The sequence below is a fragment of the Triturus cristatus genome, chromosome 3_1 (assembly GCF_964204655.1).
Source record: "Triturus cristatus chromosome 3_1, aTriCri1.1, whole genome shotgun sequence".
In the NCBI taxonomy this organism is placed as follows: domain Eukaryota; kingdom Metazoa; phylum Chordata; class Amphibia; order Caudata; family Salamandridae; genus Triturus; species Triturus cristatus.
This window is the reverse complement of record NC_140583.1, coordinates 126,359,323-126,374,760: the sequence shown is the minus strand read 5'-3', so window position 1 is coordinate 126,374,760 and position 15,438 is coordinate 126,359,323. Positions and strand designations below refer to the sequence as shown.

At 45.8% G+C, this 15,438-nt stretch overlaps 1 protein-coding gene across 4 annotated transcripts in view; it reads left to right on the top strand.

The window, feature by feature from the left end:
* SHANK2 (SH3 and multiple ankyrin repeat domains 2) overlaps positions 1-15,438 on the top strand; it is a 2,937,835-nt gene that overhangs the window by 1,316,001 nt on the left and 1,606,396 nt on the right. The window lies entirely within an intron of this gene.

Here is a 15,438-nt window from a genome sequence, read left to right as displayed (position 1 = left end):
AGCAGGCATGAGTCGGACGGGTGAGAGAGAGAGAGAAAAGAGAGAAAATAAAGAGAGAAGGGGCTGGTTATGGGATGGATGCAAATCGAGAGCTTGCACAAGGAGACAAAGGGAGCGAGGTTGGTTTGAGCGTTTTTGCCAGGGCTGCTTTTGGTTCCCGAGCCCGGCGATGTGCCCTTTAGCAAGTATGGCAACAGTAGCGCTTCATTGAACCGAGAACCCTAAGAAACATTGTCCCGAAGTCATTACAGGTTAGATCTGTGTGCTAGGATGTTTCTCAGATAATGCTACGTTGTCATTTCAATCTTCTCTGGTCCAATGCTTGATAGCAACTAATGGGTATGTTAAAGGGGTCCAAAGTCACATGCTAGAAGAGTTATTTTATAAACTTTCCCTATGTACAGAAAAACTTAAAGTTACACTAGAAACGCGTGTCAGTTGTACTTGCATAGAACAAGCCGAAGAGAACCCTTGTCACCACCCACTTGACTTACCTGTGTCCTTGGCCACTCCAAACACCTACTTTCTGTGTTCTACAGAAGCTTTGCGACCCCTTGGATGAGACACCGTTGCTACAGTACCACCCCTGACTTTTATTCGCTGGTTCCAGCCTGTGAGTTGTGCGTTCTCTCATGGACGTCATTTAGGGATTGCCAGGGGTCCCTGCTGTGACCCCTGGCACTGCCTTTGCGACCACTTGGATGAGACACCGTTGCTACAGTACCACCCCTGACTTTTATTCACTGGTTCCAGCCTGTGAGTTGTGCGTTCTCTCATGGACGTCATTTAGGGATTGCCAGGGGTCCCTGCTGTGACCCCTGGCACTGCCTTTGCGACCCCTTGGATGAGACACCGTTGCTACAGTACCACCCCTGACTTTTATTCGCTGGTTCCAGCCTGTGAGTTGTGCGTTCTCTCATGGACGTCATTTAGGGATTGCCAGGGGTTGCAGCTGTGACCCCTGGCACTGCCTTTGCGACCCCTTGGATGAGACACGGTTGCTACAGTACCACCCCTGACTTTTATTCGCTGGTTCCAGCCTGTGAGTTGTGCGTTCTCTCATGGACGTCATTTAGGGATTGCCAGGGGTCGCAGCTGTGACCCCTGGCACTGCCTTTGCGACCCCTTGGATGAGACACCGTTGCTACAGAACTACCCCTGACTTTTATTCGCTGGTTCCAGCCTGTGAGTTGTGCGTTCTCTCATGGACGTCATTTAGGGATTGCCAGGGGTCGCAGCTGTGACCCCTGGCACTGCCTTTGCGACCCCTTGGATGAGACACCGTTGCTACAGTACTACCCCTGACTTATATTCACTGGTTCCAGCCTGTGAGTTGTGCGTTCTCTCATGGACGTCATTTAGGGATTGCCAGGGGTCGCAGCTGTGACCCCTGGCACTGCCTTTGCGACCCCTTGGATGAGACACCGTTGCTACAGTACTACCCCTGACTTTTATTCACTGGTTCCAGCCTGTGAGTTGTGCGTTCTCTCATGGACGTCATTTAGGGATTGCCAGGGGTCGCAGCTGTGACCCCTGGGACTGCCTTTGCGACCCCTTGGATGAGACACCGTTGCTACAGAACTACCCCTGACTTTTATTCACTGGTTCCAGCCTGTGGGTTGTGCGGTCTCTCATGGACGTCATTTAGGGATTGCCAGGGGGTGCAGCTGTGACCCCTGGCACTGCCTTTGCGACCCCTGGCCTCAGAGGTCGCAAAATCAATGCCAGGATTATAAGGCCACCAGGTCCTTTGGATGTCAGTTGCGGCACCACTTTACTTGTTTTCTGTCAATTTTGTATCACACTAATAGTGCATAATATTTTATTATTCACTATTACTGACATGAAGAATGGGTAACAGCTGGAATATGACCCTTACTGGCAGTCAAGGCAAGTACAGATCGCTTTTAAATGTATGTTGTGTGCGTGCGTGCTTGTTGGTTTGAGTGTCTTTAAGGGAGAGCGAGTGTGTGAGTGTTTGTTTGTGTAAGCAATATACAAAGGGAGGGACGCGGGGAGCATAAAGGTCCGTCATATATGCACCTAATAATTATAGAATAACAGCGAGAGGGATGCAGTTTCTAAAACTGCAAACCTCAGGTTCTTCTTCTGTATTCGTAAGCATACATTTATGAGTAAAAGTACATGGTGTGTGATGTCACTTCCGCGACCCATAGCATTTTGGTGAATTGACGTTCATGGTACCCCCGCTGTGTTCTAGTTCTCCTTCCGTGTTCTAGCTCACCTTCCATCCTCTTGTCTGACATGCTCTTTTTAGATCTGATCTAGAGACAGCGTTATTTGCCTACCGACTTCTGGGAAATCATGCAAAAATAAACCAAAATACATTTAATACAGGTCAGCCCCCGTCAGCCATTTGTTTGCTGATTTGTCATTCATTTTCTGGCTCTGCTCCGCCCAGAGGTAACACTTTGTTTGCTAAAGTGTAATAATAATCCACATTTGTAAAGCGCGAACAATCACCCGTAAGGGTCTCTAGGCGCTAGGGGCCGTCAGGAAGATTAAGCAAGCTATTGCCTGAGTCACATGGTGCTGGGCTAATTTGCCGCCAGCGCCAGGGCTCGAACCGTGATCCTCAGATTCCAGAGTCAGTCGCCCTGGCCGCGGCGCCACAAGTGTCATTGATACGCTGGACCGGCTCCGCCCACAGGTAACACTTTGTTTGCTGAAGTGTTGTTCTAATTCTGGATCGGCTCCGCCCACAGGTAACACTTTGTTTGCTAAAGTGTCGTTCTAATTCTGGATCGGATCCGCCCACAGGTAACATACGTAAAGTGCCAGAATTGTTCAGCTGACTTCAGCCATTTATTTGTTGAGTATGTGGAGCGTTTTCTGCTTACTCTTCCCTCCCAGACATTTGCGTAACTTTACTGCATCTTGGGATGACAGATGCGGCGAGTACAAGGGGGAAATTTAAACCAAAATTGAAGAGATGCAGGGCTAATGGCCCCCCAACCTAAAAAAAAAGAAGAAAAAAAAGTGGGGAATTGAGGTCACCACTCCTGTTGCAAAATAAAACCAAATAATGAGCACAGGCGGTTGAAATGAGAGCCAATTTCGCCTTCATTTCTGGTTCACAGTGTCAGCCATTTTGCTCCCTTCCCTGAAGGCAACAAAGCACTTCCAACAAAGGGCGAAACCTACAAAAAGGTATGCAAGAGTCACCAACCAGGGGAATGCAGCTGCATGGGAATGTGTCCAGCATTTAGCAAGGGGCAGGGACTGTCATGCAGTGATAATGCATTCAACGCTTTGGTAAGACATCATATACAATTTGCCCCAGCCTTTGAAGCATCCATTTAGTGTTTTTAAATGCCCTACAGTCATCAGTATTGAATGAGGTTCTGGACTAACCTATGGAGCTGCTATGTGGTAAGCAGAAATCATGAGTCCTGAGACGTACCCAAGCTTCCAATGCATTGAGGCAGCACTCTTGGGGAAGAGCCCGTACGCCCAGTGTGGCGGGTGCAACACCCATAGAGCTCTTGTGCGACAGGAACCACTGCCCACACTGGTGTCACATGTAAGACGGCTACCTCTACAGAGGAGATTTCTGTTTTACTTTCTTGCTAAGTCAGAGCCGGATTGCAGATTGCTTCCTCACTTCTGCCCCCTGTCTGCCACCAGTGCCTTCTGATTCACTGTTTGACAATGTGTGAGTCTGGTTCTCGCTCCAGGCCCCATGGCATGATAGGCACCATGATCAGCTCAGTACTTGTGGTGCTGAGTAGCTCATAGCGCTTGCAGCAGGAGGCTGTAGAGGTTGGCCAGTCTTGGGTAGTCACAATAGCACTGAGTTTGGCATCCTGCGCCCTCATGCTTTGCATAGGTCACACAGTTGTAAACACCCCTCCCACCCAGTCTCCGTGCAGCTCTCCACTTAGCTGAAGGTTCTCCATCATCTTTGGACTTAGCAATGGAACCATGTAAGGAGAAGTGAAGCTGGATGGCTGACTGCCACAGACAGTTGGGTAGTCTGTGGTGCTGTTCCTTTTAACAGCAGTCTCGCCCAGAGAGACTGCATCGCCAGACAAGGGTAGGACCCTGACCTCCTGGCCGAGTGATCTCGCCTCGCCTGAGGATTATCTTGATGACTTTGTGATGACCACTTGGGATCTGGTCCTTATATTCATTGCTCCTAAGAAGTAGAGAGGTATTATATCCTTACAATAGGCCTTTTGCATTCAGTACTGTAAGTTCATATCTGATTGTAGAACCACAGGCTTGGATCTCAGTAGCGACACCAGTGTCCAAGGATGTAAGGCACCTACTGAACCCCACATACGGCTGTTTATTTCTCCCAGGCAGGCACTAGCATCCCTCATCATGCTTGCATTATGACACTTGGCCCCTGACTATGTCAGTGTGCAGAAAACCGAATTGCTTGCCATTGGCACTGATGAAATGAAATAAAATGAAATATTTATAAAGCGCGCGGATACTCACAAGGAGTGTCCCGGCGCTGATCTCGAGACAGAAACCTTATGTAGAATCACCCCACCAGTAGTTATTGTTGGAACAGCCACGTTTTAAGTTGTTTCCTGAAAGACAGCAGGTCCTGAGCTTGCCTCAGATATAGAGGTAATTTATTCCACAAACGCGCCGCTTGAACCTGGAATGACCTTCCTCCAATCCAAGATTTTGTGATCTTAGAAATCACCATGAGTGATTGCTTAGAGAATCCAAGGACCCGTTGAGGTTGGTAACATTGGATCCTGTTCCTCAGGTATACTGCACCCGTATCATGGAAGGCCCGATAAGGAAGCACTAAGGCCTTAATCTGAACCTTCTTTCTCACCGGGAGCCAATGTAGAGCCTTCAGGTGAGGTGACATACGTGTTCTGGTGTTTACCATAAGAATAGCTCTGGCCACAGCGTTCTGCACAACCTGCAGCCGATTGAGCAAATACTCAGGCAGCCCCAGATACAAGATGTTCACGTAGTCCAGCCTAAATGTGATCAAGGCTTGCACAGCGATCTTACGGGATTCCATCAGGAATCCAAAGGGTAGCCTTTTCCAGAATGTCACCCATCACCTTCTCCACACTGCATTTTTTAAATACTATTTAATCTACAGGTAACACTAAGCAACACATCATAAAGATATAGTAGTAGTCATGCCTTAGCCGATCTAATTTCCTCAGTGTAAAATCGAGCACATCCCAGCACTAGGTGTTCAGTAGTCTAGCACCTAAAGTCGCATCCAACAGGTAAATGCATACTACTATCATAGTAAGGTAGCAAAGCTCCAGTTAGTGTTGGCATCCATGGGCTGTTCCAATGCAGAGCCATCCGCTGGGGATTCTGATACTGCATTATACTGAAAAATAAATGTACACAGTAGGCTGGCTGCCGTATGTATAAGGCAAGAGATGTGTCTAATATTCTGGGCTGCTGGCCATGGCACTGGGGAACCAGGTTCGAGTCCTGGCATGGGCTCAACATATTCTAAATCCCTTAATCCTCCATGTCTACAAAAAAACCTGTCCCTAGGTAATCTAAACTGGCACTCACTTTAAATGCTCTGATGTCTGTGGGCCAAGCTCACACTATATGGAAACTCAGAAAAGTAGCCCATGGATGCAGGTGGGGTGTGTAGGTCTCCCAAAGTATTCCTCAGTGTTGTTACCAAAACCTCAAATATGTAAATCGCTCCAAAACAGTGGGCGCTCCTTCCATTATCCAGTTAACAATGCCACATTTAGTCAGCAATGGTGCCAACCCCCAAACAATTGTCCTGAGAAATCAGGACCTTTAGGTACAGAGCCATCAGAACAATAACTGGCTGGCACATGGGAAATTCAAAGATAAGGAATCTGCAGCTGGAAGTCTCTATCAGATTACCAGAATATGCACCCCCATCAGTGCTGATTCATTTGATGCCTTGCTCCACAAGTCAAAGGGCTGGCCTTGGCAGCTGCATTTGTGTATTTAAACTTGTTTTGAGAACATATGACACAAGAATTAAAAGAAGTTTTAAAAAAGCATGCTGACTAAAAGAAGCAGCAATATGCTTCCAGTAGAAAATATTAATTAAAAAAGCTATAGCTATTGTATACAATTTTAATAGGCCAGAACATTTGCGGCAGTCATGCTTAGAACATTTGTAGAAACCTTTGCAGATTTAATGCAAAACACAGGAAAATGATTCTAACAAAAAGGTACTATTTGCTTTGAAGTACTGTAAGTTGGAGGCATAGTTTAAAAACAAAAATAGTTAAAGATATGAAAGGACAGAGAATGGAAGTAACATACTTAAATGAACTGTAGTCGTGGTTATGAATGAATGCATGGGTATTTAGTAAGCGTCCTTTTACGTCAACAGGGTCATCCTGGCACTAATCTGAAGAGGGATAAGTACCATCCCGATGCACATTCCAAACAAAAGCGAGGAAACACCTAGGGAAGAGAGAAGAACCAAGACTTCAGATGTTTCCCAAAGGTTGTCTCATTTTCCAGTTGTCTCAGAAAGAGAGAACGTAGATTCCAAGCTTTTGCTCCCAGGACAGAGAAAGATCTTCCACCTCTAGTGCTGAGCCTGAAATTAGGACACTGTAGAAGTTTGGCGTTAGTGGATCTCAGAACTCGGTGAGCTTTGCAATGAGTGAAATGGTCGCGGAGATATTTGGGTCCCGATTGATGGAAGGCTCTGACAGTAATCTTCAGAGATTTACACAAGATCCGCTCATGCACGGTCAACCAATGACGTGCCCTAAGGCTAAGCCATTTAGCTGTGGAACTTGTGCGGCATAATTTGAGCACTAAACGGACTGTTGCATTTTGCACAACCTGGAATTTTTTGATAAAATATTTAGAGATAGCTAAATGTAAGACTATTGCAATAATCAATTGTTAAGGTGATTGGGGCATGCACTACAGTCTTTCTAGCTGCAAGAGGTACGAACTCTAATTTTTTATGAGGGAATGGCAGGTTCCCAACACTGTCATACATTGGCGATGGAAAGAGAGATCACTACCAATTTTGACCCCTAAATATTTTGCCACGGGCAGAGCCAGAGGTGGGCTACCAAGTCTATCCAGCCACCAATCCTTTGCAGAGAAGGAATTGGTTTTTTCCGAATCAAAGAATGTCTGTTTTGTCTAAGTGAGTTCAGCGGGTCATATATATATTAAACAAAGTGGGGCTGAGGGAGGACCCCTGAGTGCCTTAATTGTGCCTTTTTCCACTGGCGTAAAATGATGCATCATAATCACCTGCTTTCTGTTTGTCAGGAAAGATTGAAACCAGGACCAAGCCCTGTCTTGGATTCCAATGTCAGCATCGTGCTGTAGAAGTATATCTTGAGACACAGCGTTGAAAGCTGCCGACAAATCAAGGAGATTTAAAAGAGCATTATTGCCTTTATCAAGAGTGATATTTATCGACTCTGACACTCCGAGGAGAAGTGACTCAGTTGAGTTCTGCAGTCAGAATCCAGATTGAAAAGGAGGAAGGAGCTTGAACCTTTCCAAGTATTCCATTAATTGAGCATTAACTAGCCTTTCAGGCATTTTTAAGGCCGGAAGCAGTAAAATTGGGCTGAAATTGAAAAGGATATTAGGATCATCTGCTGTCATTTTTTAGCAGGGTTCCAGCTATATCCAACGTCCATACATCCAGCACTAAGGAAAGGCTAAAGGACATATTCAGATTGGAGTTTTGTGATGTCAATAGCATTCCTAGGATGTGACGGAGGACAGGGATCTAAAGGAGAACCGGATTTATACTGTATATTAGGACGTTGGAATGTTTGTGGCTTTATTAAAAACAATAGAGTTCTCTGGGTTTCTAATAGCTGGTTGAAGCCCGGAGCACCAACATTCCATTGTTTGACTTTGCTGCTGTGAACAAACGTCCCTAGGAGTCCGAGGATTTAAACCATCCCGAGCTCAGACAGGCGTTTGTGTTTACTAATTAGAACATTCTGCCCTCCAGGGGCATGGTGTTCCAAATAGCCTTAGAGCTAATTGTAGCAGGTAAATCCAAGTTATGGCCTGCCGACTACATTGAGCCAAAGATCTTCTGCGATAGCTTAAGAATGGATAACGTATCCATAATGGTCTTCTTGCTGGATTCTGTTCATCATCTACATGATCATCATTATTCACTCCGAGAATAATTAGACGCCAGATTTACTCTAGCGCGATGTTGCACAATTTAAATATCTTGGAGGACAACCCCAGGTGTAGATGTATTTCTCCGGAATTTAAACCTGTTTGTGACACTATAACTTGCTCTAACTGTGGAACTATTATACCACTGTATTGCCCTAAACCGACTAATACTACGCAGACCCGGTTGGAAGTAAAGACAGGAGGAAAGAATCCTTTTAAATGCCTTTTATTAAATACTAGATCACTTGTTAAACACAGCACTGAATGCGCCCACCTAATTGAAAATGAAGAGATTAAGATTGCTTATATAACGGAGTCATGGACAGATGAGGCCTCTGGTCCAGATATTGTGAAAGCCACACCCCCAGGTTACATTTGCCACACGCTTAATAGACAAAACAAGAAGGGTGGTGGACTAGCAATAATCTATCATGATTCCATAAACGCAACCTTTAACAGTTCAACTAACTCAGAGTGCGAAGCTTTAGATTTCTGTTTCTATCTTTCGCACCAATACACGTTCAAAGGTACCCTGGTGTACAGGCCTCCTGGCCATAAATCCCGGTTTATAACACATGCCAGCAGCTGGGTGGAAAATGAACTAGGTGCAAGCTCCTATTCGATACTAGGGGACTTTAACTTCCACCTAGAAGCTGAGGATGATCCTGATACCAGTAACCTAATTGACCTAAAACAAATAGTCCTTGGAGCCACACACAAGGCAGGCCATACCCTTGATGGCATATTTTCCAATAATGCACATGTTATTTTCACTGACATACTTTCTGTGACCTGGTCAGACCACAAGGCAGTGAAATTCACAGTATCACCCCCAACGCAAGGTACCAATAAAACTATAGCTAAACACACGGTATATCGATCTTGGAAAAACGTGAAAGTTGAGGAGGTAAACAACCGTCTAGTAAAAACCTTCCCCCCTATTCCCTCAGATTTGGACGAAGCAGCTCTGAATTATTCCAGTTGGTTAGATTCAGTATGTAACGTATTGGCTCCTAAGAAAATCCGCCATAATTTTAGAGTTCGACCGTCTTCTCCCTGGTACTCGCAAGAGCTAAGGGAGAAAAAACTCTGTTGCAAATACCTAGAAAGAACTTGGCGAAGAAAATATGACGCATATGATAAAAAAACTATACAAAATTAGTTTGAACCAATATAAACAACTGCTTCATAAAACTAAACACCCTGCTCCTCCTCCTATAGAAGCAAGTCAAGAACTTTGTGACAAAATAGCCAATTCTTTCTTTGAGAAGGTTGAAGCTATCTTTTCTACTTTTTCACACGCCCCAGATGTCACATCCTTATCAGGGCTGGTAGAAACAAATAGTTTAAATAGCAATGAGGCTCAGCTCCACAATTTTGCGCCTGTTTCAGTTTCCGAGGTTCAAAAACTCCTGGAGGAAACAAGATCAGTTTCTCCTATGGACCCCTGCCCTTTATCAGTACTGATGCTGGCTCCTGAACCAGTATCAGCAATCCTAACTACCATTATTAACAGAATGATTGCAAAGGGCTATTTCCCCAAAACATGGAAATTAGCATCTATCCTTTCTCTCTTGAAAAAACCACATCTGGATCCCAACGAACCAAACAATTTTAGACCTATATTCAGGCTTCCACTGGCTGGAAAAATTACTGAAGAGATAATGAATACACAACTCAGTAGATTCCTGGAAGAAGGCCAGGTATTAGATCCCACTCAGTATGGTTTCCGAGGGGGACATAGCACTGAATAAGCGCTTCTTAAGTCAACCGAGGAAATCAGATCTATACTAGATCAAGGAGGAAAGGCAGCAATGATCATGTTAGACCTTTCCGCGGCCTTTGATACGGTCCATCATGGATTATTGATGGACCGGCTATTTGAGATTGGAGTTAAAGGGAAAGCATGGAATTTGATTAAGTCCTTCCTAGCTGATAGAGTACAAGCTGTCACGCTGGGAGACTTCACTGCCAAATCTTTTTCCCTTCCCTGTGGTGTTCCACAGGGATCATCTATCAGTCCCACACTTTTTAATATCTATGTAAAACACCTGGCCCCTCTGGTAGAATCTTTTGGGTTCTACCTTACTTCATATGCGGACGATACTCAGATTGTGGTTTCCATTCTCCCCGGAGGTCTTCCGAGTATAGCATCAGAATTTAAGGATTGTATGATGGCTGTAGGCAGCTGGATGGCCCAGAACTGCCTCAAGCTAAACGCCAACAAAACCGAGGTGGTGCTCTTTGGAAATGATCCAAATTTCTGGACACCAATATGGTGGCCAGAATCACTGGGCCCCCTGCCAACGCCCTGCAGAAAAGTGAAAAACTTAGGAATCATCATCGATAATAAACTTTCTTTTAAAGACCAAGTCAATGCAGTAGTGTCTGTCACTTCGCACACTTTGCGGTCCTGTAAAAAGATCCTGCCTCTGCTACCCAAAGAGTCTCAAAGGATAGTTATCTCTGCCCTGGCGTTATCAAAACTGGACTATTGTAATAGTCTATACCTAAATATGCAGGAGGGATTACAGAGAAAATTACAGCTATTGCAAAATGCAGCGGCCAGATTGATCTCTGGGATTCCTAAATATGCCTCAATCTCGGCTGAGATCAAAAAGTTTCACTGGCTGCCAGTAAATAAACGGGTGCTGTTTAAAGCCATGTGCATTACGCACAGAGCCCTATACAAAAGTGGACCCCTCCATTTGATAAGGCACATTCAATGGTACACACCCGGAAGAAGGCTGCGGTCTTCTGAGGCAAAATTAGTTTCAGTCCCAAGGGGAAAAAAAGCGAATTGGGGCGGACGAAGCTTCTTAGTGAAAGCAACTAAGGCATGGAACTCACTGCCATCAGACCTTAGACACATCACTAATCATTTGGAATATAGGAAGGCACTCAAGACTAGGCTTTTCACACTTTAAGCCTTTCACCCTCCCGGGCTCGGACCAAGGATGGACTCCTTTTATTAGCGCCAGGACACCTTCGGGTATTAGCCGCGCTCTATAAAAAATAATAACATAACATAACATAACATGACAGTTAAAGTCACCAGGACTGAGAGATTGGCGTATTGTAACCAATGGGGAGTAAGAGCTTCCACTAGTGAATCATAGAAGTTCTCCGGTTGTCTGGGGGATCGTTTATTAATACACCACAGAAGGAGGGGATGTGGCCTAACGGCTAGAGCGGTCGACCTCAAAGCTGGTGAACCAGGTTCAAGTCTTGGAAGGGATGCTCGACCATCCTGTGATTCTGGGCAAATCACTTAATCTCCCCGTGCCTAAGAAAATGATGGTGTTCATCTGTAACGCAACTGGTGCTCGTGTAAAGCGCTCTGATACCTTCGGTCAAGTTTGCGCTATATAAAAGGAATGATATTGGGTAATTTTGAAACAAAACCGACAAGTTATCTGCTCCTCCCAGATTGTCGAGACTATACACAGAGCACTGAAGAGAATCACGGAAGATAATAGTGAGACCACCACCTCTGACTCGATTTCTATTGAGGTGGTGAACAGAATAGCCATCTGAAATGGAGAAAAGCTATATCTGGTTTAGAAGAGTCATTTAGCCAGGTCTCAGTGTTGACCTGAAGTCTAAATCTTTATGAACTAGCAGATTATAAATCTCTGCAGTATGTTTAAGGAAGGACTGTACATTCAGGAGCCCACCCCTGGGACCAGATTCCATGACATCCCTGCACAAGATAAGATGTATTTGTTTCCAAATTGAGAAAGTGCTTACCTTTTGAGAAGGAAAGAGGACCCATAACTTTTCCAGTATTCACATTGGTTTCACAGCTCAGTGGCCGGCCTAATTCTTTGAGCCATTTATAGGGGAATTCAGGACACTAGATGTCAGCTGTCCCAAAACTGGCATCATGGCTGGCGCTGACCGTGGATCGAACGCGAATGGGCGCAGAAGGGCTTGTATTTGGCATGCCTTCGGTGCATCCGTGCCACGGGTCTGCTTTTGATTATAATCTTGCCCTGTGGTCCACACCTCTTTCGTGACCACTAGATCACTAACCACCCAAGATGGCGTCTAGCAAGAGGAACCAAAATGGCCACTGGGCATTACTCACTTCCCGGGTTTAAACAAACCGGGTCAGATAGCGTGTTACCTCAACGAGATAAGCCAAAATAATCCTGGATCAGTGTCCCCAAACATAGCACAGAAAAATGAGCTTTATTTCCAGAAGGATTGCCCCCTTAAAACAAAAAATAGTACTCTAAATAAAACCAGTCGGATCGAAGAGCAGGTTAAAAAAATGTTTAAAATGGCAACAGATCACTCAAGTAGCAACTACATTGATTTTAAAGGATGTGCTAAAAATAGAGTTACAAATCCGACCCAGTTTTATCCCTCAAACAGCCCTCCAAAGTGAAAAATGAAAAAGTAATAGCGCCCGAAAAATGCATACATCAGAAAGACAGTAAAGCGTGCTAGAAACGCCAGTAAAATAAGGTGTACCTTTTTTTTGCTATTTCTCTTTGTACTTCCTGACAAACAAGTAACATGTAACAGCATTCCCGTCCAGAAATACAAACTGCTGAGCGCGCTTTCCCTGCCATACGCGCTTACGCAGTGCCTTTCGATTCCCCGTCGACCTGAACCCCCTTCATAATATACAGGCACTGCTTGGAAAACCGATGCAATGGGGTCTTTGAGGTCAGGCTTAGAAAAACAAAATACTGCACATAACTAGTAAAAAAAATCTCCAAGGCAGCGATGTGGCAAACCGATGCACAGCAACTGGCGTGAAAAAGAATGGTTCCAGCGTTTTCTTTCTTTCTAAAGCAGAACGGTGTTACTCTTGTTTCCGGTTTCTCTGTAACCGATGTTAAGAAAAGTAAAGGCGAGAGTACTATTCAAATGTGCTCAACTCCCGAGCGGCGGGCAGTGGACGCTGCGCGCGGACACGGATGGCTGGCACAGTCCGTATCACCCTGATAAAAGATGCCGCTATGACTGGGCGCAGCTACTGACGAATCAACTCCGAACTGGGTCGGTCTATGACGTCTGATTTAAGTCCCTTCAGTATCCGTTTATTATTACGCTGTTAATGCCCGCTTGGCTCAGACAAGAGCTTCGATTTTCTGTCACCCGAATGGTATCTGGCACCGCAGTGTTCAATAGTTGGATGCCCCCTGAGATGCCAGTTTCTGATCATGGCGGACAGACTGCAGGCTCACCCTTTGAAAGGAAGTCTGTGAATGAGGTCTGGTGTCACGTTGTTTGGGAACAGTTCTCAGATGGTCTCTTCCATAAACATCTTCATGCGGGTTCTATCAGAAGGCCCTGTCAGGACCAAGATGCACAGGTATCGCGCCAGGACCGGTGTTCTGTGTCCTGTGGGTTCATCCTATGCCGTTCCTCTTGTGATACAATTTCGTATTCTCTGTCCTGTAGATCTGACCTGGTGGTGGATCCCCGAGACCCGTCTTCGAGGCTAGTGAGTCTCTGGTAGCCTTTAATAACCTTCTCACAGACTGTATCAACACTACTGCTCACACTGTTGGCATCACACCCCAGGTGAAGACGACTGCGGGGTGGCTGCTTCAGCCTGGTGGTGTCTGTGCGCTTCCCCCCTTGATACCCAGACCCAGCCAACCATGCTTCAGTCACCAGGCTGGGCCCAAGGCTGAGGCCCTTCTCTGGGGGTGTAGGGGGAGATGTCTTGTACACGGGCAGTTGGGAATCCCTACTTCCTCAGCACCCTCTCGCAGCAGTAGCCAATCGCAGAAGCTGTTCACGGTAAGTCTTTAATAGGGACTGAGCTCCTGATGCATCTCGCTCATCCCAGCGAGGCAGGCTTCACCCCCAACAGTGATCCGTCAGTCAGACCGGGTGAGCTGTCGTTAGTCCTAAGCGTTGCTAGGCCAGTGTGTTTGTGCTGTCAGCATAACCGCCCCCAACGTCGAAACATTTTAGGATCATGTCAAAGCATTTTAGCTACCCCCAGTGTGGGCCTCCTTCAGGTCATGGTAGAATCTACAGCCCGCAATAGGCAGGTGATATTTAACTCCGCTGGGCTTGAACGGAGTCAAGACCGAACAAAACGTGTCATGATTTTCCACGGACTGAGCGTACTCCCAGTCAATCTGGCCCTGTGGTGCGCACCTCTGTCATGACCACTAACGCCCCAAGATGGCCTCCAGCAAGAGGAACCACAATGGCTGCTGGGTACACCCCTTCCGGGGTTTAAACTAACCAGTTCAGTGAGCGAGGTATATCAAGAAGATAAGCAAACAATATCCTGTAGCAGTGCCCCCAAACATAGCACAGAAACATGAGTTCTATATTTCTAAAACGATTAGCCTCTTACAACAAAAAATTGCTCTCTGTGCTCGAGAAATAAACCAGTCGGAACGAAGAGCGGGTTAAAGGCCGGTTTAAAATGTAACGGATCACTCAAGTAGCAACAAAATTGACCTGACGGAAACCACACACCACCCTCACTCTAGGGTCTGGCGTGCAGTTCTCGTCTGCATTAGAGACATTACAAGGTCACTTCTGTCAGTCGGTCCATCCTTCGCCACCAGCACTGCGCAACATCCCGGCCCCATTGACAGGTGTCAGGATGGGCCGCTGGGATATGTCCTTCTAGCTGCTCAGGACTCAGCCAGATTGCATTCTCCCTATCCTGCTGTGGCACATATTTTAGTATATGCCAGGAACATGGTACCTAAGAGCTCCTGTTTTCTGCTCCGTACTCACGACTGCCTTGCAACCCCCTACCCGTTCTAACTGTAGGCGTAGCCGCATTCCTCCACAGATTGCCATTAACTCCTCTGTTCAGGTCGAGTTCTTGTACAATTTCAACACTATATGCAATCCTTTCATGCAGTGCACCGTCAATACTCAAATTATGCAAGAGCATGACAGGGCCTGACTTGTAACAATGCCAGCCCCAGCCAGGGATCTGCCAATCATGCCAGTCCATGGCATCTTGGTAAAAGGATGGCATCTGCTCGGCCATCAAGGATTGAAGAGGCTGTAAATAGGAACTTGGTGCCTTCACTGTTCGCAGAAATGCCATCCCAAAGGATCCGTTTACAACAGGAAGACACTGTAAATCTGTACATTCTTAATTGAGGCGTGACCTTTGCGAAAGGCTGAAAATTCACATGGGGCAAAGGATACCGTAGGGAATATAGGAGGGTGCTGTACTGAATTCAAAATTCAGAAACATTTCTTTCTAGCCCTACCAAATAATACTTTTTGGGAAGCTTCGTGAGCTTCATTTGTATTGTTAATTTTAAAAAAAGTAATAGGAGTATTGCATATTAACAT